This window comes from Pipistrellus hanaki (assembly GCF_964339955.1).
Source record: "Pipistrellus hanaki genome assembly, chromosome: 1".
Lineage (NCBI taxonomy): Eukaryota > Metazoa > Chordata > Mammalia > Chiroptera > Vespertilionidae > Pipistrellus > Pipistrellus hanaki.
In genome coordinates this window covers 163,246,614-163,270,556 of record NC_140503.1, presented here as the reverse complement: position 1 = coordinate 163,270,556, position 23,943 = coordinate 163,246,614, and the positions used below count along the sequence as shown (strand labels likewise).

Below are 23,943 nucleotides of genomic sequence, written 5' to 3'. Positions count from 1 at the left end.
TTTTGCCTTTTCAAGAATGTCATATTGTTGTAATTATACAATGGTATGCAGCCTTTTCAGATTGGCTTCTTTCTCTTATAATTGCATTTATAAGTTTTTTCAGTGTTTTCTCATGGCTCAATAGTTCATTTGTTTTGAGTGCTGACTGATATTCCATTGTCTGGATGTACCACAGTTTGCTTATTAATTTATCAATTGGCATCTCAGTTGCTGCTAAATTTTGTCAAATACGATTAAAGCAGACAATTATGATTAAAGCACCACTGTGCATGTTTTTGTGTGGACCTAAGTTTTTACCTCTTTTGGGTAAATGCCAAGGAGTATAATTGTTGGATCATATAGTTAGGGATTATTAAGTTTTGTAATAAACTGCCAAATTGTCTTGCAAAGTGTCTGTACCTTCTTGCATTTCTACCAATAATGAATGAGAGTTCCTATTGATCCACATCCTCTCCAGCATTTGGTGTTGTCAGTGTTCTGGATTTTCTGTATTCTAATAAGTGTGTAGTGATATACTATGGTTGTAACTTGCATTTTCCCTATGATATATGATGTGGAGCATCATTTCATATGCCACATCATTGGCATATGAAATGATTTATTTTCTTTGGAGAAGAATCTGTTAAGATATCTGGATTATTTTTTTAAATACCATGTTGTTTGTTTTCTTGTTATTTGTTTTGAAGAGTTCTCTGTATGTTTTAGAAAATAGTTCTTTATCAGATGTGCTTTTTGGAAATGTTTTCTTCAAGTCTGTGGCTTCTTTTTATTCTATCTCTATTGTTTTTTTTAAAAAACATTCTTTTCTCCAAAGGTTGCTGAAAGCAAATACAAATTATTGCTAGTAGAAAGGCTAGACAACCAGTTGATACCCACATTTTAGAAACCTGACACCACAGAGTTATTAAAAAGTTATATCAGAAACAGCTTAATTATGGGCTTTCCTTTATGACATTCCATTTGACTTTGCCAATTAAAATTTTGGGCCCTAACCAATTTGGCTCAGTGGATAGAGTGTTAGCCTGTGGACTGAAGGGTCCTAGGTTCAATTCTGGTCAAGGGCATGTACCTTGGTTGCGGGCACATCCCCAGTAGGGGTGTGTGCAGGAGGCTGCTGATTGATGTTTCTCTCTCATTAATATTTCTAATTCTCTATCCCTCTCCCTTCCTCTCTGTAAAAAATAAATAAAAATATATTTTAAAAAATAAAATTTTGGTTGTGTTACATATGTCAAGACTTTGTGTTTTGATTATAATTTACCATATATATATATATATATATATATATGTGGTAAAATTGTATATATATATATATATATATATATATATATATATATATATATAATTTTCATTTTTAATTTTTTTGTTAGGTTATGATAAAGTATGTACTATCCTTTCTTTGACCATTTATAATTTAGGACATATAGTTGAAAACATATTAAAAGTAGGCATAGATATAGAATCTCACTATAAGTGGCATGATTATTCATTTAAATGACATTTTAAATCTACACATTTTTGCCCATCTATATATATATAAAAGCTTAAGTGACCAAATGATCAGTCACTATGACACATACTGACCACCAGAGAGCAGATGTTCAATGCAGGAGCTGCCCCCTGGTGGTCAGTGCACTCCCACAGTGGGAGCACCACTCAACTGACCCACTCGTCCCAATGGCTCACCAGCCCGGTGGCAGCCACTTACTCCCTCAGTGTTCCTACAGGTCCAATCTCTAGAGTAGGGGTGTCGAACTCAATCAGAGAAGGGGCCAAAATCTAAAATCCAGCCTAAATCGCTGGCCAAATGGTTTACTGAACAGTCATAAACTGACAATGTCATAAACTGACAGCGGAGTGCAGTGATGACAGCGCGGTGCGGGCCACATTGCAAGGCCTGGCGGGCTGGATTTGGCCCGCGGGCCTTGTGTTTGACACATGTGCTCTAGAGAATGGGCCAGGCACCAACAGGCCTGTGCCTCTGGCCTCCTGGAAGTCAGCCTCAGGCACTGTGGCCGCTTCCCCTTCCTAGATGCTATGCAAGGAAGAAAAGATATAAAAGCAGCCGTCAGGTGGCTCCCCACAACCAGCACGAATGTTAGTGGATGCACCTGGATCCTGTGCTGCCAAGGGCATCCCACACCCCCTCCTACCCCCTTTGGGATGGGCACCAGATGCAAGGCTCACAGCTGGCAAACACTGCTGTGTTGGCACAAGCAACTCTCTCAATCAGGACTGACTGGGCGCAGCAGGTGGTGTTGGACTGCAGGTTTCAGCCCAATCCCTTCAGGCCATGCCGAGAGACCCCATCTGTGCACGAATTCATGCACCAGGCCTCTAGTCCGAAATAAAAGAAATGTAGCAAGTTTCTCCATGACATTTCAATTTCTTTCCACAAACTTTATCTACCAATTACTGATTTGAGTAAAATGAAGACAATTCTCAAAAGATGCTATTATAATGAGCAAACCAGATAATATGTCAAAGCATTTTATAAATGGCATCATTGTGTTGCAATTATTGACTTGAAGATTAATTTATAGTGATTTCCCATGTATAGAAGTCACAGGCTGGGGATTTGGTAGAGGCTCAAAACATTGACTTTTGGGAAAGGAAAGCACAGGGGCAGGACTTCTATCACAGCAACAGGAAAGTAGCCCCAAACTGGGATGTGAGATCAAGGGCAAGTGCTCTGATGTCATAGTGATGGCTTTTTACTACAGGTGGCAGTGTGTGTGTGTGTGTGTGTGTGTGTGTGTGTATGTGTGTGTGTGTGTGTGTGTGTGTGAGTGTGTGTCTATTTTGACACGATAGGTCATTTCTTCTATTGTAGAAGGATTAGTTTCACGTTTGGGTGAAAATTTGAAATCTAATTGTGTTTCATATTCTATTACATCAAAGGGTGTTTCTAGTACTTCACACCCAAAGTGCAGAGCGATGCATTGTGATGTAGGAAATGGTTATGTGCCCCACAATTCTCTGGCTCCTAACACTTGTCTCTGCCCTTTGATTTTCATGTCTTCTTTTTGTCTCACTAAAACACAGCTCTAGTGTGGCTTCTGTCTAGCTTCTCGTCACCCATTGCTCCAGCCTCCTTTTCTTAATTCCCCACAACCTCCCTTCAGATTCACATTCACCCACACGAACTGCTGCCTGTACCTCCATGGGCTATGGACTGGCTTGCTTCTATGCCTTTTATATGCCTGTTTGTTCATTTGCTGAGTAACTATCTGTTGGGGCCTGCTCTGTGCCAGGCACAGCTTTGCTCTCGCTAAAATGACCTCTCTCTTAATCTCCCTGTCCATTATTCAAAGCACATCTAAAATATTTGTTTTTTGTATTTAATTTTATTAATATTTTTAAATTTTTCAATTATAGTTTATATTCAGTGCTACTATATATTGGTTTCAGATGCACAGCATAGTGATTAGATAATCATATATACTTTATAGAGTGGTCTCCCTGATATTTCAATTACCCACATAGCCCCATAAATACTTATTGCAATATTATTGACTATATTTCCAATGCTGTAATTTACATCTCTGTGACTACCAGTTGGTACACACAATAGAATAATATTAAACCATAAGAAAGAATGAAATCTTGCTTTTATGATAGTGTGAATGGACTAAGAGGGTATTATGCTAAGTGAAATCAGTCAGACAAAGACAAATACCATATGATTTCATTTGTATGTATAATCTAAAGGACAAAATAAAGAAACAAAATAGAAAGAAACTCAGAGATACTGAAATACTTCTTGAAGCCTTTCTTGATATACCTTGAGAGTGCTATTCACCTTTTCTTCTGGGATTTCAAGACATAATATTATTACTTGTTTAAAGATATATTTTTATTGACTTCAGAGAGGAAGGGAGAAGGAGAGAGATATAGAAATATCAATGACGAGAGAGAATCATTGATATACTGTTTTCTGTACACCTCCTACTGAGACTGGAGCCTGCAACTCAGGCATGTGTCTTGTCTAGGAATTGAACCTTGAACTCCTGGTTCATAGGTCCACATTCAATCACTGAGCCACACCAGTGGGTGACATAATATTATTTTATCTGTATTTTCCTAATAATAAGTCACATTCAGTTTTGTATTGTCATTACTTATGTAAAGTTTTTTAGAACTTTTATTAGATTATAGTCTCATTGAGAACACAGGCTATGTTTTAGTCCCCTGCTAATCCTTAGCATGGTAATTTATATACTGTCATAAGCAATTGTGGAATAAATAACTAACGTTAGATTTTAAACTAGTTTAAATTCAGACTGATTTCTATGTTGAAAAATTAGGAAACCAATATATCTAGTACCTTATGACATTTTGTGGTCTTGGTATAGCAGCTTTCTAAATAATATTTACTGATAACTTATCTAATATTTTTGAAAACATTATTTTAAGAAATATTCTATATTATAAACTAACATTTGACAAGAATACCTAGTGGAGAAAAAATAGTTTTCTTAGTAAATGATGCTGGGAAAATTGGATATTCACTTATAAAAAAAAATGAAACTATACTCCTATCTTATATCACTCATAAAAATGAACTAAAATGGATTAAAGACCAGAAACCATAAAACTTTTAGTATAAAACATGGAAAAAAAAACTTCCTGAGGTTTGGCAATGATTTTGGATATGACACCTGAAGATCAAGCAAAAATAAAAATAAAGAAGTGGGACTACATCTCACTAAAAAACTTCTGCAGAGCAGAAGAAACAATCATAAAAATAAAAAGGCAACTTACAATGGGAAAAATTATTTGCAAATCATATATATGGTAAGAGGTTGATGTCTAAAATATATAAATAACTCATTCAACACTATAGCAATAAAGCAAATAATCCAATTAAAACTTGAGTAAAGGATTTGAACAGACATTTTTCCAGGTACAATATATGAATGGCCAACAGTACATGAAGAGGTATTCAACATTATTAATCATTGGGGAGATGCAAATCAAAACCACAATGAGATATCATCTTGTGCCTTTTGGGATGGCTATCATAAAAAAAGACAAGTGATAACAAATGTTGGTGAGGATGTGGAGAAAAGGGAACTGTTGGTGAGATTGTGAATTGATACAGACACCATGAAAAGCAGTATGGCAGTTCCTCAAAAAACAAACAAACAAAAAAACCAAACCAACTAGACATAGAACTATCACATGATCCAGCAATTCTACTTTTGGGAATATATCCAGAGAAAACAAAAACACTATGTCGAAGAGATATATTTGCACCCTCATGTTCATTACAGCATTATTTATAATAGCCTTGGCATAGAAACAACCTAAGTATTTATCGACAGATGAGTGGATAAAGAAAAAAGTAGTTCATACATATTGTCAAGAAAAGGGGAGAATTTTCCCCTTCTTAAATTTTTATGGCTGAACTAATAATAAAATTGACACAAGATCAAATTAACAGGAGGGGAAAAATACAATGAGTACACATAGGAGAATCATCAACAATGCTCCAAGAAATGAGAAACAGTGAACTAGTCAGCCAGCATTTGATACTTTTCTAGACAAAGAAACAATACTTTTGTGAAGAATTGACAGGACAAAAAAAATTAGTGCTCATTAGAAAGGAATCTAAGGTTTGGATATTCATTAGTGAGGAATCCAAACAAAGTTTGGCCTTAGTAGTAAATTAATAAAGACACAAGGTTTGTTTATATAGGATCCATGGGCGATGGATCTCTTAGCTCTAGTGAGGAGGTTGACTCTGGGCACCTTTCAGAGGGGAGATTTATTTCCTGCATTCAAGGAGACAAGCGAGCGGGGGAGAGGGGGGGATGAGGGGGATGGGGGGGGGTAATGTACTCTTCTTACACTGGCTGTCAAGTAACTTTAATTCAGGTAATGGTATGTCATTGTGGGATATTTTGGTGTGGCCTGCTCTGGGCCCTGACAATATAAAATAGAATATTATTGAGCCATAAAAAAGAAGAAAATCCTGCCATTTGTGACAACATGGATGGACCTTGAGGGCATTATGCTAAGTGAAATAAATCAGACAAAGACAAATACTGTGTAATTTCATTTATATGTGGGATCTCAATAAAAAAGAAGAAAAAAAATTATTTAAAAAAATAGATCACATTCATGGTGGGTGTGAGGGAAATTGAAGTACAAACTACCAGTTATAAGATAATTAAGTACTGGGAATATAACATACAACAAGATGACTATAGATAGCACTGCTGTATGGTGTATTTGAAAGTTATTAAGAGAATAAATCTTAAGACTTCTCATCAAAAGGAAAAATATTTTTTTTCCTTTTTTTTGTATCTATATAACAGATATTAACTAAAGTTATTGTGGTAATCATTTCACAATATGTGCAAGTGAGTCCATTATACTGTATACCTTAAACTTTTATAACACTGTTATATCAATTATAGCTCAGTAAAATGGGAGGGAGGAGATAAGTGAAAAAAGTAAAGAGCACAAGTGTCAGGCAAGAATTTTTCAACAAATATTTGCTGAACAAATGAATGAAAGGAGAAAAGGAAACCTGCGAAGGAATCCTGGTTCGTCTTAAGCCATGTCTGAAGAGAGGGGACGTTCCTTGCTCCAACGGGCTCTTCCCTCTCTGCCCACAGCTCTTCCCCTTTTCTGCCCACTTGGGGTGGTATGCAGAAGATGTGAAAGATCACATTCTAGGAATGCAGAGATGACAGCCTGAGGAGTTGAAGAAGAGGCATTATTGGAAGATGTTTGTTCTGCATTATAAAACGTCAAATATAGATTTCACATGACCAGAAAGGGAATTAACATTCACGCTTTCCTGCAGGCTCTGGGTAAGACTTGCATTTGGGTTTATCACCAATATAGCACAATATCATCTTTTGAGAGTCATTGTAAACTAGCATTCATGGGTGGCACCATGGATGAGGCAGCTTCCTACGGAAAGATGGATTCAGCATGAAAGAATTTGTATTAGCCTGGCTGGCATGGCTTAGTGGTTGTACATTGACCTATGAACCAGGAGGTCATGGTTCATTCCCCAACAGGGCACATGCCCATGTTGCGGGCTTGATCCCCAGTAGGGGGTTGTAGGAATGTGGGTATGCAGAAGACGGATGATCAGTGATTCTCATCATTGATGTTTCTATCTCTCTTTCCCTTCTTCTCTGGAATCAATAAAAATATACTTAAAAAATGTGGTTTTGAGAAACTTCAACGTGAACTCAATTCTATAACCAAGTCCATGTGGAATATTGTAAAATAAGGCAGGTAAAAAATTTAGTAAGTAAATTAAATTAAGAAGGGTAGGTGAAAAACATTAATGATAAGATAGTATATGATTAAAAGGAATTTAATTTTGAATTGTTTTTCTTTTTCTTTTTTTAAAATATATTTTTATTGATTTCATAGAGGAAATAAGAAGGAGAGAGAGATAGAATCATCAACGATGAGAAAGAATCATTGATTGGCTACCTCTTGCATATCCCCCACCAGGGATTGAGCCTGCAACCCGGGCATGTGCCCTTGTCTGGAATTGAACCCAGGACTCTTCTGTCAGCATGCCAACACTCTAGCCACTGAGCCAAACCAGCTAGGGCTGAATCTGAATTGATTTTAAGAAAATAAATATTGTAATAATTTGTTGTGTGAGAATAATATAATATGTGCACAGGTGTTGTAAGTCTTTATTTGTTAGAGATAAGTATGAAATGATATGACATGTGAGATTTCCTTTAACATAGGAGGGGAGAGGAAGAATGAGATGACAGATAAAATGATTGGCAGAAAACATGGATAATTGTGGAAACTGGGTGATGGTTGCTTGGGGACTTTATGTACTATTCTCACTTTTTGGGTGTTTAAATTCTTTAATTAAAAAAAGGAAAAATATTCAAACAAGTAAGTTGGTATAGGATAGTGTCAGGGATAAAGAAGACACTCTACAAGCTTTTACTGCATCAGTGTACCTCTCTTTACTTCTCTTTGAATTGTCATAGTTTTGGGAATTATTTTGGGTAGCTGGTGTTTAGTATGCCTTGTATTAGTAATTGGATTACAGGCTGAACTTAGCATTTTTATTTTCTATGTCATTTTTTTTACATCTTGCAAGTCCTATCCTATAATTTCTCATGATTTTTTCCCATTGTATACCATACAGTAGGCTCTCAATAATTATTTGTTGAATGAATAATAGGTACTGAATTGAAAGGATAATTATATAACAAATGACACAGAGCAAATTCTTAACTCTTGTTTTTGGTAACAAGAGTTACCAGTTTTAGGGGCTGATAAAAATATTTTCCCTTTATAATCTAATGCATTTATTACTACACATAAAGTTTTGAGAACACATCCATCTCTGGAGATACCTTTGCTAGATACAAGGATTTTTCTCCTTCCTTTCTTTGGGGAAGGACTGATTTAGGCTTCTGTGAAGACAATGTTTAGTGTTATTTCTTGTTCCACTATCTGTTCCTAGGTCTTTTCATTTAGAATCTTTGTAAACACAGGTGTATAAACAGAATTGTTTTCAATGAAAGGGAACTTTGCCCTTAGCAAGTCTCTGAACAGTTGTGTTCTGCACCTGCAGTAATAAAATGTGAAAGAGATAATCTATTGAATTTTAATCACATGTTGCCTTGTTACATATTCACTGTTTAAAAACATTTCCTTTACTGTGCAGTTGTTTGTAAAAAAGAAAACCACACACACACACACACACACACACACACACACAAGAAAAAAACAAAAACAAAAACAAAAAAACACAGAGTTGAATGGCCTGAATAGTGATTTTACACTGGGGGATGATTATAGTCTTGTGTAAAAATAGCATACTCTTAAGTTAAAGTGAAAATGTCTGGTAATCAAGCTGAAAGAAAGTTGATCTCTGGAGAAATGCTGTGTGTGTGTGTGTGTGTGTGTGTATGTGTAAATTTACAGATAAAGTTACATTTTTGTCCAAATACAAAGGATCATTTAGTCAATAGCTATATATATTAAAATTTTTATAATATTAGCATGTTTAACAAAATTGACCAGTGAAAGGGACCATAATTTGCTATCCCAAATACATCTCTTTGGTATAAGGAGTATCATGAAGTGATTATTTTTAAGAAGCAGCAGATGCCAGAAAAGCTCTGAACACTTAGTAGAAGCTACCCTTTTGTCAGGAATATTTACATTTATAAGGGAAATCTCTTATTTGTTAAGGGTGTCTCCCTCTCCATAACAGGAAGAGGAGGAGAGTTAAATCTCTAGAAACTCTCATCAATGGAGAGTCAATGAGCTAAGTCTGAATAACATTCTTATCCTTGTTTACCTTGCTTTGCCTGATAACCTCCCAGAACTGATCCCCCCTCCCCCACCACCATAACATCTTATTTATCTGTAGCTGGAGATGGTATTTAAGGTGGTGGCTTGGGAGTTACTCAGTTTTCCTGAGTCCAACTTTTATATAAAGGAGGTATACAGAATATTGAACTTTTATTTTTCTCCTGTTAATATGTTTTTCATTACATGGGGGGAGGAAGGGGAGGGTGTCTTAGCCAATAATCTAGGAGGATAGAGGGAAAATTATTCAAATTATTCTTCTTTACCAACAGCATCAAGGACAGTTAACAGAGTTCCTAGAGCTTTATTGTTTTTTTTTATTTATTTTTTAGTAACATTAGTCTGACATTTAACATGTTAACTAGTTCCACATTTGTTTACCTAAATATATTCAATAATTATTTAATAGAGATTACTTCAGTTATTTTTAAAGCAAATTATGAAAGGAAAAAAAGTGTTATTCTTATAAGCATTATTTTTCTTTCTTTATTTTTTATTTTTTAAAAAAAATATGTTTTTACTGATTTCAAAGAGAGGAAGGTAGAGGCAGAGAGGGATAGAAACATCAATGATGAGAAAGAATCATTAATTGGCTGCCTCCTGCACTCCTGCTATGGGGGATCAAGCCTGCAACACTGACTGGGATTTAAACCATGACCTACTGGTTCATGGGTTGATGCTCAGCCTTGAAGCCACACTGGCTGGGCTATTCTGTGTGTGTGTGTTAATGTTTAATATGACCATTATATTATGTTTTGCTATGTTTTCTGAAAGACTGTGGATATGGAGTTCACTAACAATTTTCTAAAAGGTGGAAACTATACAAAGATTAAAGACTATCTGCTATTATTCATTTTCATAAAAAATAAATCTAAAAGCCAGAATATATGAATTTAGGTTACATATTATATTAGCATTAGGTTACATTTATTGTATATTGTAATTTTTAGGGATTCAGCATAGCATAGTGTGGGATTTCCCAAACTCGCCTATTCATAGAATAATGTTATATAATTTTTCCTGTTACTCTGTCTCTGCTAATTTTATTATTAGCCCAGCCAGAAGAACTTACAAGGTGGGAGGAAAAATTATTCTTTTAGCCCCTCCAACAGCATATAATTAGTCCACGGTATTTAATTCACTTTGCCATTCTTTGTCTTTTAATTGGTATATTTAGGTCATATATATATTTACTGGTCCAGTCAATGAAAGGAAAACTTTATTGAAGCTCCAGGACCATCGGGTTCATGCACGGGGCCTCCCTGTGAGCCAAGGAGGTAGCAGAGGGGCCTTATTTGACCTATAAAGTGATGTGGGCAGGGTTTAGGCCATAGGATGTAATTTTAATAATTTAAGTGATCTGTATGGGAATGGGTATAGAATCAGAAACCTTGACCTTATTAGTATCATGTCTTAACCATCTGAAATAATTACTCTAAGAAAATAATGTTCAAATGTAGTAATATATGAAGACAGTGTTTCCTTGGGAGAGAAACGAACTAATTATGGTAAAAATATTTCAGCAGAAACATCACTGCATTCTTTTAAAGTGAAATCATGAATCGAGGTAAACTAATATTTCCAAAATTATTGACACTCTATACACAATGTGTGTATTTTTCTTGGCCTTAAACACTTTTTTTTCCACTAAATCAGATTCATTGCATTTGGCAAGATTTTCAGAAAGAGCATGAGGTTATTTGTGGGCTGAGTATTTGACAAGTTCACACAATGTACAGTTCAGAGTTCAAAGTTGAAATCACAGTACTGTTTTTCTTGACAAGAATTCTCTCTGGCAAAGAGCCTAGGAAAATTCTGGTAGGTTTCCATGCATCCCACCCAAAATTCAACTAATATTATAAAATCAGTCATCAGCTGGGACTAACTAATTGCTCTAGAGTCATTTATCTGAACAAGATGACTCTTTATTAGCTTTGCTGAAACAATAGGGCATATTTAATTGAAAGATTCACAGACTGTTTTGCCTAAAATTTGGTGAGAAAGTATAAATGTATCTTTGAGAATATAAAAATCTTAGACAACTATTATATATTAATGGCAAAATATTATAATGGAAATACCTAATCTATATATCTCAGTATAAAATCTAAGTAGGAACTCCTTAGAAAATTTTCTGCTTAAAATTTATTTAATGATATATTATGGTTGTATTCTTACCAGGCCGTCAGCATTCTTCACTTGTTAATTTATTTTGCTGACTGTGGTGCTGAAATTTTATGCAATTTTCAACTATAAACTCTTCTTTATGAAAATCTTATACCAATTCACATAGTACAAACTTATATTGAGCGTAAAATTTGATTTTAAGAGTAGGACCAAGCTATGAAATGTTGCATAACTAATGTGATTCCAGTGGACTTCATCAGTGTTTTATAATATAATTAAATATTACTTTTTGAAATATGTTGATTTGGGATTAGGAGCTATAAATTTATTATGTGTCATTGCAAAAACAATATGTAAAATGGCCATATTTGTAAATCAAAAAGGAAGGAATGCCTGGATCTTACTTATAAATATGTATTTAGAAAAATCTAAAAGCAAATAAAGACGGAGACTATTTTATGATGATAAAATATTGGGAATCAGCACTTAGTTTTCTTTCATTCATTACACTTATGTTATTTCTAAAGGAAAGTCTACATTTTGGCATGAAGTTTCCAGTATTCATACAATGTTTGACCTACTTTATGTACTTTTGTTCATGTTAATGGGAATCTGGAGTTGGACTGAGGGGAATAAGATACCTAACTTGATATCTTTCCCAGATTAGTTTCAGCAACATGTATTTTTTTTTTTTTTACATATAAACACATGCTTTCTTTCTTTCATCTTTTTGTCTTCTTTCTTTATTGATTAAGGTATTACATGTGTGTTCTTATCCCTCCATTGCCCTTCTTTCCCCCGCCCCGCCCTCATGCCCTCACCCCCCTGGTGTCTGTGTCCATTGGTTATGCTTTTATGCATGCATACAAGTCCTTTGGTTGATCTCTCCTCTTTACCACCACCCTCCCATATTTCTCAGCTTTGTTACTTATTTTGTATGCCCAGTAGGGCATTAAATGACTTCTTTCAAAGAACAAAAAATTTACTGTCATCAAAGAGGCTTTAAAAAATGGTGTGGCATAGCAGATAATGAGCAATTGTTTTTCTGTGCTTATTGTCCTTAATTTATTTTATTCCAAATGTGTTAATTCCCAAATATCTAAAACTATGGATAGAAAAGGGATATGAAAAGCTTTATAAGGATGTGTAATTTCTCCTAAGGTGTTATTTTGTGGGAACAATATGGATGTGTCATGTACCCGAGTGATTAAACCAAGCATTTTACTACAACCATGCATTCCTAAAACAGGGCTGTGGTGAAAGCTTAATTCCGCTTCTCAGGTGGCAGGATAGAAGAGAGAAACGTTTGTGGGAAAATGAGAATACTTTACCTTAAAAAAGCACTGCTTCAAGTTTGCTTTTCTCAAAACTATAAACACATTATCTTATTATTCATACAAATGCACAAATGGTTTAGATGCTTGTAAACAAATAGTTCATTTATTTCTTATTGATTAAATTGAAAACATTTTAACTTTAAGTATTTGTCACAATTTTGTTCTAAATGTTTCATTACTTTTCAATAAAAGTTTAAGTATAGAGCATTTATTTGCTATAATGTAAAAATTACATAAAAATACCAGTTAAGTTCACCAGCCCTGGCTCCCACACACACCTCATTCCCACGCTCATGGATGTGGTTCATTTTCTGTCCCTGTTACCTTTCCCTACATTTCCTCTTCCCCTACACTTCCTCTTCCCCCTGACGTGAGTGGCACTCCAGTGCTGAGGGAGGTGAGAAGGGGTCACCATGGGAATGGAGTCACTGCCCACCCACACATTCACCAGAAACCCAGGCCCTGTTCACGGTGCAGCCTGCTTCTGCAAAGTGGTGCAATCACCCGAATTGGATTTTGTGTTGAAAACAGTAAAGACGTTAATGTAAATTTGGAAAAATCCAAACTATATTCAACTGTCTTGGAGAAAGTGATCATTTTAATAAAATTTATATTTTTCACAGTATTTATCCAAGTGATTCCAAGCACACAAGAACTGAGAGATCAAGTTTATGTTATTTAGGAAAAGGAGAAGCTGCCCAATCATGGCCAAGGCTAACAAAGGGAAGGGCAAAGCTTAATTGTCTTGAATAATTGGAAAGGCTGGTAAGATGATTCAGATGAAGATATGGCTAATTTGTATTGTTTCTCTGAGATGATGGACAACACGTGAGGTGATAAAGATGTAGATTTACCAGCTGTAGATGGAGCAGATAATGATTCACAAGATAGGGATGATGGGGAAAATGCCAGAGCTGAAGTAAGGAATGTTGTCCTCATGGGAACTTGAGATAGAAAAATAACCTCCCTACAAGATTTTCTAATTGAGAGAACTCCTGAGTTGATAGCTCTGAAGGCAGATGCTGCATTTTCCTCCTTTAACCTATTTTTCAACCTGTTTGTTTTCTTAAAGAATTCATTAAGGGCTGATATTTACCACTGTATGGGAGAGTTTTAAGTCAGCTAAGGCAATAATCTTATACATGAAACATTTCTCTGACTTTCATGACACTGCCAAGGTCTTAGGCATTTGTGATATATAAAAACATGTCACCTAAGTCTCATTTTCTTCATAACATACATACTGACATGCTAGGAAGCGTTGAAGTACAGAACTATAACTAAGTTTTACATTTTAGAACATGGACTCAAACCAACTAAAACTAATTGGTTGATAACTTAAACTAGTAACATATTGTTCCTCTGGTATATTCTTCAGGATTGTTTCACTAAAGTTTTATTTTTCAAAAAATTTACTTCATGTTATTGTACATAAGTGATCACTTGTCATTGTTTCAAATGCATCTTGGCTAAAACTAGTAAATGCTGTAGGATGGTTTTTAAAGCCTGTACATTTGGAATTGTTTGATCCTTAAACTTTTATATCTCTTAGCATGGAGAACAAAGAAAGGCTGTACATTGTTGCTTGAGAGTCTGTATGTTTTGGCTAAATTAGTATTGGCACTTTCAATATGCAAATGAGTGAAAAAATGTTAACATACTATTGGATTTTGTGTTTCTTCTCCTCCTTCTCCTCTGTTTCCTTCCTTCCTTCCTTCCTTCCTTCCTTCCTTCCTTCCTTCCTTCCTTCCTTCCTTCCTTCCTTCCTTCCTTCCTTCCTTCCTTCCTTCCTTCCTTCCTTCCTTCCTTCCTTCCACCTTGTACCAGGGCTGAAAATCTCAGTTTATGTTCATATCCATGGGGATTTTTTTTTTAATACTTACATTCTTTCTAATAAACTTTTGGAAGGCTTAAAAAAAGTACCAATTAATTAATTTGCCCTTTGAGTAACTGTCACTATTCAGAGCAAGTTAAAAAGAGGATATCTAAGAGTTGTATTTTATTTAAAATTTTAGTTATTTTAATAACACTTTTCAAATTTATAAAAGCATTATTTTATAGACAAGCATTGGACATTTAAAAAAGGCTTGATTATTATATTTATTATTTATACATTATTATTATATTAATTATTTGTATATTATTATTTTATACCTTTATTAGATGTATTTAACACTTTCACCAGTATCATCAAGTATAATAAAATGCTGATAAATTCTTCTATTATGGGAATATATGTCATACTTTTTTAAAAACATCTCTTTGGTGTCTTACAGTTTTTACGGTCTCAGCAAGTTTTCAGTATTTGTTAATTGGTCAGTTCATTCTTTCATTCAACAACTATCTATCAAATGCCTAGCATGTGAAAAGCAAACTAAATTTACATCCATTTATACCAACATTTGTAATTTGGATGTTATACCTTGTACATTTTTCTGTAAATATTATTAAACCAACAGCTGTTCTTAAAATAATTTCTAGTCAACTTCCTTTTTATTGTTATAAATATTGGCTCACAAGACCCCTGATATCTTAGATCCAAATAAACGATGCCACTTGTTTTGAGTTTGTAGCAAGGACTATTTTTTGTCCCCTGATCACCATGCTCTTCCTGTTCTCCTATTATATAATGAATGGACTCTTGTTTTGTAGCAGGACATGTGGCTACAATGTAAAGACTACATTTCCCAGGTTCCTTTGGAGATGCAGCTTCCAGACCTTTCTTAAAGAGAGGAAGGGATGCCCCTCTGCCACCTTTCCCCACCCTGCTGCTTTGAAAAGTGTGGTGATAAGTTATGTTGCACCATGTGGATAAGAGCAATATCTGACAGGTGACAAGGCTATATGATAGAAAGGCCTGGGTTCCCTGGACCTCCAGACCTTAATGTGAAAGGACCAAACCTCTAATTCCTTTATGTATTACCTTTGAGTTTCTGTTACACATTCCAAACCAACATTGTAATTAAAATAGAATTTGATACCAGAAACTGGGTGCATGAAGTGGGATGACCTACGTATGTGGCATAATATGGTTAGCAGTTGGGAAGCAGGAAGCAGGAAGCAGAGGCATAGATACTGGAGGTTAAAGCTGATTGAACTCTGATATGCTGAGCCAAAGAGTTGATACAGTAGTTGCTTGCTTTATTTTAGAAGGCAGGCCGCATGGTAACTGAGACCCTAAATAACATTAGGGGAAATCATAGGAAAGCTGATGTGTGTTGGCTGCCTCATGCTCTCCCGGCAAAATCCTTTGACAGAGATGATGAACTCAGGGTAGAGTTAGCCAGTCTGCAAGCAGAGGTGGAAAGGAATACAGTTCTGTTAAGAGAGGCTCTTTGTGTCAGGTTAGCAAAATAATTTCACTGTGAGTCCTATAATTTGAGGCCTTGAAGGTTTGAAAAAGTCAACTCATTATGTACTCCAAACTAAAGCAATTGTAATTGGTAGCTTCAAAGCCATGGCCTTCATAAGAGATAAGCTCAATGCCCTGCCAAATTTTGGGAGCCAGACCAGAGGCAAAAACAAATTAAGGGTATTGATTTTCCACCCAAACAAAATGATTCCGATAGCCTGGATGTACCTTCCATCCAGAGAGGGGGTTAGCAAGCCACACAGGGTAATGAGGAAAAGACAAGCATCTTCAGTCTTAAAGACTACATCCAGATTAGATCTTTGGCTATAGTTAACTTACATATGGAGTTAATCCAAAACAAATTGCCTGGAAGCTTGCTAAGGTTTTGAGGGAATTGTATGGGTAAAGAACAACAACACAGCCTGGGAAAGCCTGTAATTATTTAACCCCCTAGGAAATTCCCGGGCTGCCAAATCCAGACCAGCAAAAACATTCCGGTCTTTAAGAAGAGCAATCCCTGCAATCCCTACCCTATTCATTGCAAGCGAGGACAAAAGATAGTAAAGCACCTTTCAAGGGGTAGAATAAGGACTTTGGAGGAAAATGCATATTTCTTTCCAGAAAGCAGAATCAAGGGTTTCCAATGAGACCAACCAAAAAGAATTACCTTATTGTTGGGTCAGGGAATATTTATAACTCCTACTAGTAGGATTTGGTTATTGCCATGACCCAGTGCCTGTTGTATGCTTCCCAATCCTCCTTGTTTAATTTGCTGTATTCACCTTTTTCACACGCCTTGATTATTGAGTGTGTTACAAATGTATGTTGCATAAACATACATTTTAGTGTGTAGGGTGCCAAACCATGAGGCTCCACATCCATGTTTAATGGAATGCATCAGAAATCCAGAAGGGAGAGACTTTTAGCTGGGTACAGTAACCAGTAGGACTTTGGAATTTTCTCCCTTAAGGAGGTGATCAAAATATCTTATGAGAAGGAGAGAGGTTCTCAGAATATTAGGGTTGCTATATGAATGAATGGCTAATGCTAGCTGTACTCAGGTTTTTATTCTCTCCTTTAAGAGAGATATTGCTACTGATTTTTAACTAGATAAGGAACTTTTATTATCTTCCTTTCAGTTAGGTGTGACTGCATGACTAATATCTGGCCAATGGGTACAAAACCTGGGATGTATTTAAAAGGAAAGTATATTGTATTGATCACCCTTTCTCTATTCCATTTTTTGGAACACAAGTGAGATAGTGAGCTATTTTGGAATCATAAGAATGATTTTAGGGGGAAGTTAGAACAATGAGATGGCAGGAGCTTTTGTCCTTGGGTAATATTGTGTAACTGAGCCGCAACATTAGCCCTATATTGCCTCCCTCAAGAATATTACATAAGGGAGAAATAATATTTTATTACATTGACAGTGGTGATAGTCTGGGTCTTGTATCAGTCAACTATTGCTACACAACAATATAAAAACTTCAGTGGCATACAAAAAAAAAGCACATTCCCCCCGCCCCCCCTCATGTTTTATGGGCTAGTTGGAACAGCTATGTTTTGTATTTCAGATAATCTGGTAAATTCTGCTCTCCATATCTCTCATTCTTCTGCTGAGATCATATGCCTAGCCAGAGTAAGTCCATTGCTTGTAGCTAGGAGTTGTGATAGCCAGATAAATGATTGTAGTGGACTTCCCTACATAAATGTTATGTATTTATGAATATTGTTTAGGTGAAAGAAGTTGAATGATGTTTTAAGATGTAATTTAGTATTGTATTGAGTGGAAATAAATGACTCAACTATTGCTAATGCTAGTGTATCTGTACAAAATCCTGTTATTTTGGCATTTCTCCATCTAGAATTGTAAAATGGTATTGGATTTTACCATACTTGCACACTAATAAATTAGCCTGCTATCATTTTATGGATGCTGACAGGTGACCAAGACTCCTGGTTCAGAGATAAGGGAAAATATATTATTCACAGTATTTGCAGCAACCAGAGTATCAGCATTTTTTACACCTATTCCCCAACCCCCAATTCTCAAGAACACCAAGAAGGGCCCTGTTGTCATCTGTACACTAAGTGGATGGCATCACAAGAGAAAAATTCAGAGCACAGAGAGCCCGATCCTATATAATAAAAGGGTAATATGCAAATCGACCAGAGGAAAAATGGTAGCTATGACACATACTGACCACCAGGGGGAAGATGCTCAGAGCAAGAGCCGATCCCTGTTGGGGTACTCCCAGAGAAAGATTGCTGCTCAGCCAGAAGCCCTGAATCCTGAACCAGGCTCCCGGCTGGCGAGCATAGCGATGGTGGCAGGAGTCTCTCCTGCAGGACTAAGGATGTCCCACTGCCACTTAGACTTGCTCTCCATGGGGCATCCCCTGGGGGCTCCCAGATTGCTAAAGGGCGCAGGCCAGTTTGTGCACTGGGTCTCTAGTTTTTTGTTTTTGTGTTGTTTTTATAATGGGCAGTAAGCATGCCTGCATGTTTCTCCAGGTGAGACTCACTATCTTCATCTTCCAAAGTTGTAAGCAAACCTGTCTTTTGCTCCAGAGTTAAATATTCTATCTGCTAAATCTGTTCACTATACAGGTACACTTGATTACATTTTAGAATAAAGGACTGTTAGTATCTCTGCTAGTAAAACATGTAGAAATAAGAGAACCATGGAGAGTTGTCTCCTAAACTATTCTGCCAAAAAGTCATTGATGATGACATTCTGATTTTTATCTGCTTGTCTAACTTGGTCTCTTACAGCTTACAGCACTATTGTCATTTTCCCCATTCTGACTTCAATTACAACCCTTTTCTCTAGGCTTTTTATACCTTTGACCTTTTAAAAAACTATATATTTTTATTGATTTCAGAGAGTAAGGGAGAGGGAGAGAGAAACATCAATTGATCGGCTGCCTCTTGCACTCCCCACACTGGGGATCAAGCCTGCAATCCGGGCATGTGCCCTGACTGGGAGTTGAACTGTAACCTATTGGTTCATAGGTTGATGCTCCACCACTGAGCCATTCCAGCTGGGCTACTCCTTTGATCTTTTTAAAAAAATTCATTATTTCCTTCATTCATGCTCCAGGTAGTTTTGTAGGTGCTGCCAAGTGAAACACACAGAAAAAAGTGTAGTTGCTTTCATAAAGCTTGCAAATTAGTTGAGGAATATAGATAATAAATAAGACAAATAAATAAAATACTATATGTTAGATGATGAAAAGTTCTAAGAAAAAAAATTACTGCAGGAAAAATGAATAGGGGAAAAGGGAGATTAGAGTGGATTACATTTTCAGAACTAAGAAGATAACATTTGAATGAAAATATGAAGGATGTGAGAAAACCTTGAGACTACTTGGGGCAGGGTGGGTAGGAGAAGTCTAGGAAAAGCTAAGGGAAATGCAAAGCTTTGAAGCTGGAGTGGACCTCCTGTGTCTGAGGCATAGTACAAAGGTTGCTATTACTTATCTGTTTTTGTCCAACTTCCAAAGGTCATCTGAACTCTGATAATATAAATTTCATTATTTTTCTTCTAAAAATTTATGGTGTGATGTGTGTGTGTGTGTGCGTGTGTGTGTGTGTGTGTGTGTGTGTATGTGTGTTCCATGCTTCACTCATTTGTAAGCATTAAGGTAGATAATTTTTCAAAAGGTTATGTAGTTTTCTAAGATAATTTTATTGAGTAATATTTTTTTTCTCCACTGATTTGAAATGTTACCTCTGTCATAAAATAAATTCTTACATGACTTAGGTTTTTATTTACTTATTTATTTTACTCTTTTTCTGTTCTATTCATATGTCTTTTTAATTGATTTTTAAATTTATTAATGATCTATTTAATTATTATGAGTTCTCTTTAGAAGTTTCTAGACTCTCCCCCTTATTTTTTGCAATCAAAATGTACAGTTTTCATGCCTAATTTCATATCTTGTTGGTATTTTAATTTTTTGACACTCCATGCATGATAGGTACATAGATGTGGCAAGTCATTCTATACATAAGTGTGGTTTGTTTATTAATTTATATAAATATTGTTTTCTGTTCTTCAACAAATAAGGTATAATAATGAATACTTTTAGTTATTGGGTTTAATTAGGCCTTTTTTTCTTTAAATTGCTATTTTAAATGAAATTTTTATTTTATAATGCTTTAATGGTAGTTTTGTATATTAATTTTGTAATTTACTACTGTGTAAGATGGATTTCAGTCAGTTTTTCTGGGTCACCTTGGTAAAGAAAATATTCTATTTGCAATTTAAAATTTGTCTTTTCCCTTCCAATATTTTTATGACTTATTTCTTTCTATCATCTACCTCTGTTTGGATTAGTACATTGAGAACAATATCAAATTATGGTGATGATCCTGGGAATCTTGATCTTCTTCCTTACTCTAAAGAGAATGTCTTCTGTGTGTCATCATTAAGCATAATGAGGATATTTGATTGGAGTCATATATTTTTATAAAGTTAAAAAAATATTTACTTTGCTACTGTTACCGAACCAAACCAAACTAGGACCTGCCCATCTGATGCACAGCAAAGACGAACACTGAGCATCAGAGTTAGCAATGGAGGAATTAAAACCTTTTTATTTGCAGAGCACCAAGCAAGGAGAACAGGAAGTTACCCTTAAATCCAGAACTCCCTGTTGGATTTTAATCAAGAATTTTTAAAAGCAAAGATTGAAGATTAGAGGTTAGGAGAAACAGGATGGTATGGGGAAGCATAGGCAGTGCAGGCTTCGATTGGGGAACATTGGGACTTGGCTATTTATGGTAAGACATGGTAAGGAGCTTCAGCAACACATGTTCCTGCACAACAGACACTCGTCATGTCCAGGTCCTTTGGTTCTAGGAAAGGGCAAGACTTTGGTTCCAGGTGCAGCTGGTGGTCAAATTTCTCTCCTTTGCACATGCTTTAGCTGCATGACTTATGGTTTTGGTCTGTAGTCTCTAAAAAGGCAACTCTTCCCTTCCCTTCCCTTCCCTTCCCTTCCCTTCCCTTCCCTTCCCTTCCCTTCCCTTCCCTTCCCTTCCCTTCCCTTCCCTTCCCTTCCCTTCCCTTCCCTTCCTTTCCCCCTCTCTCTATCTCTCTCTTGAAGTACAATTCCCATTTATTTTCCCTCCAGAGAACTTTTCTTCACTCTTTAAAGACTTAGCTCCTTACATGGGCTTTGGTGGAAGTTGTGGGGCAGCACTCTTAGGTCTAAATCATATCGAACACAGGGTGGGTGTGTTCGATCATTCTGGGCTTCCACCAGAATGATTCCTGACTACCTTGCTGTGAATGGCACAGCTCACACAGCCATGCAGCTTCACATACAGCTTGGGAAGCACAAAGGCATTTAAAACACTCGCTTTGGAGAAGTCCCTAGCGGCTGCGGCCTCTACTATGTTTCCAATGACAAACTTCTTAATGGCCTTGTTTTTGGGCACGCACCTGGTGCAGTTGGTACAACGAATAGGCTGTATATGGCCTCAGACTTTTTTGGCATGACTGTTATTCCTTCTTTTCTTGGTCATCTTGGAAATGAGGAAGAGAGAGAGAGAGAGAGAGAGAGAGAGAGAGAGAGAGAGAGAGAGAGAGATCGAGAGAGAGAGAGAGAGAGAGAGAGAGAGAGAGAGAGAGAGAGAGAGAGGGAATCAGATTCTTGTTAAAAACAGGATAGGACCAATTTTGAGCTGGTTTTGAAATTATACCACTAATAGTTTAGAGATTCAATAATAGAAGTTGTATTTTGTTAAACATGCTTGTGGGCATCTCTTGAGGTTATATGATTTTTTGGGTATAGTTAATGAGGTTTATTACACTAATAGAGTAATGGAGCCATTACACTATTATGGAGCCATCATTGCATTCCCAACATGAGTTTTTGTGAGTACAGTGTTAAATTGGCATCTTTAAAAATGTTCAGGTCTTTTGTTCTCTAACTCTGCTGGAAGTTTTAAATAGCATCACCCCCTTCAATGTCTGTGTTGCAGGTTGGAGTTCTGAGGGGAAGACTTTGAGATAGAGATTAGCATGCTGGGCATGTATTAGGGAGAGGATCACTTGGGAACAGTACCATGGAACGGGGGATAAGGAAGCAGGTGGGAATGGACAAAGAACAGGATGAAGGTGTGATGTAGATCAATGAAGGTCTCCGCCTACCCTTTGCAGGTCTCTGAAGTTGTCCATGGCCATGTGTTTTGTGGGGATGGCCATGTACTTCCATATTTTCAAAGGATTTTGTGACACAGAGAAAGGATTAAGCATCATGGTTCAGAAATGTCTCCTTTTCTATAGCCTCACCAAGTTCTATTAATTCTATTGTAGGGGTTCAGAACAAGCCACCCCAAGATGTGCCTCATTGTTATGCAGAACAATATTTTGAGTTACAGGCAACCCTGTGGACTCAAGAGAAAGTTCTGTTCCTCTCTAACGGTCTAGAAGAATTTAAGTTAGAAGCCTGGCCCATGATAAGAAATGACAGTTACCTATGTATAAGACAAGCAGGTGAACTAATGATTACTTTACATGCAATTACCTTCTGAAGGCTCAAGGTGCATTACCTCATCCCTAGCTCTGTTATAAAATTTACCAGGTGACCAGAAAATACCGGAGTACTACCGTGTTTCCCCGAAAATAAGACATCCTCTGAAAATAAGACCTACTTACAGGTTTCCATCTGAGTGAAATATAAGGCATCCCCCTGAAAATAAGGCCCCCTAGGCTAAACATGAGAGATTTGGTCCACTGATTCTGAAAGAAATGGAGTCACAAGAAATTCACCAGGAAATTCAGGAATTGGATTGTTAGGATGATGTTCCAGAAGATGATGACATGATTGTCATTGAATAAATGAGTAAATTCTTGATACTGTAGGATTCACAGTTTGTCTGGTTTGTGTTGACAACTACCGTACTACCGTACCGTATACAGGTAATAAATTTCCTTTATTTTCATTTAACAATAAATGTGTATCATATTCTTCTTCTAAGACATCCCCTGAAAATAAGACCTAGCGCATCTTTGGGAGAAAAAATTAATATAAGACACTGTTGGGGAAACAAGGTAGTAGGAGTGCCATTTATTTTCAGATGTTTCACATGTACTAACTAGTACATGACTCAGGGGTGACTCTTTCTCTCCAAATCTTGAACAAGCCAATATGAAGGAATTTATACCATTTGGTTTCTTTGTCTTTCAAATATGCATCACACTTCTGGATCTTTTGCGGGCTTTGCAAAAAGCCCCATGTGCTGGGACTGGGCAGTGAGACCACTTCTCAAGGCCTGGTTGGCGCCAGCACTGATAACTTCATCTGAGGGTTATGTATTGTTCATGGCTTATGGTGTCTCTAAAATGGGAGTGGCACTTAAGTAAACAGGTCTTGCAGGACCAGATAATTAAAGGGGCAGTGACTAGACTTTAGGCTAACAAGAATATGCATTAGGTTATTGGTACAAATTCAGATTGCTAGCCCCCCCAAAATGTCTCATTTTCCCCATCAACTCAAAATGTCTTATGTACCTCATAAGTTCTCCTTTCTGTTTCCGAACCTCTCATGTATGTGGAGTCTCTGACTCTCTCATGTGTGTGGGGTTTCTGTACATATGTATGTAATTAAATTTCATCATTTTCTCTTGCCAGTCAGTTTTATATCTATTTGATTATTAGAGCACCCAAAAGAACCATGAGAGTAAAGAAAAGTTTCTTCCCCCACACTATCTGCTATTTTTTTTTAATGAAAAACCTCATCTCCTTCTTTAAGTAGACACTTACCCTCTCTTATGTTGCTTAGTGAC

The 23,943-nt window shown here is 36.4% G+C and overlaps 1 protein-coding gene and 1 pseudogene across 2 annotated transcripts in view; one reads left to right on the top strand and one right to left on the bottom strand.

Moving 5' to 3' along the window:
• CFAP299 (cilia and flagella associated protein 299) overlaps positions 1-23,943 on the top strand; it is a 511,892-nt gene that overhangs the window by 49,174 nt on the left and 438,775 nt on the right. The gene's annotated exons all lie outside the window — the stretch shown is intronic.
• Positions 21,287-21,678, bottom strand: LOC311610147 (small ribosomal subunit protein eS26-like; annotated as a pseudogene). Its single transcript has one exon. The product of its transcript is annotated as a small ribosomal subunit protein eS26-like (transcript).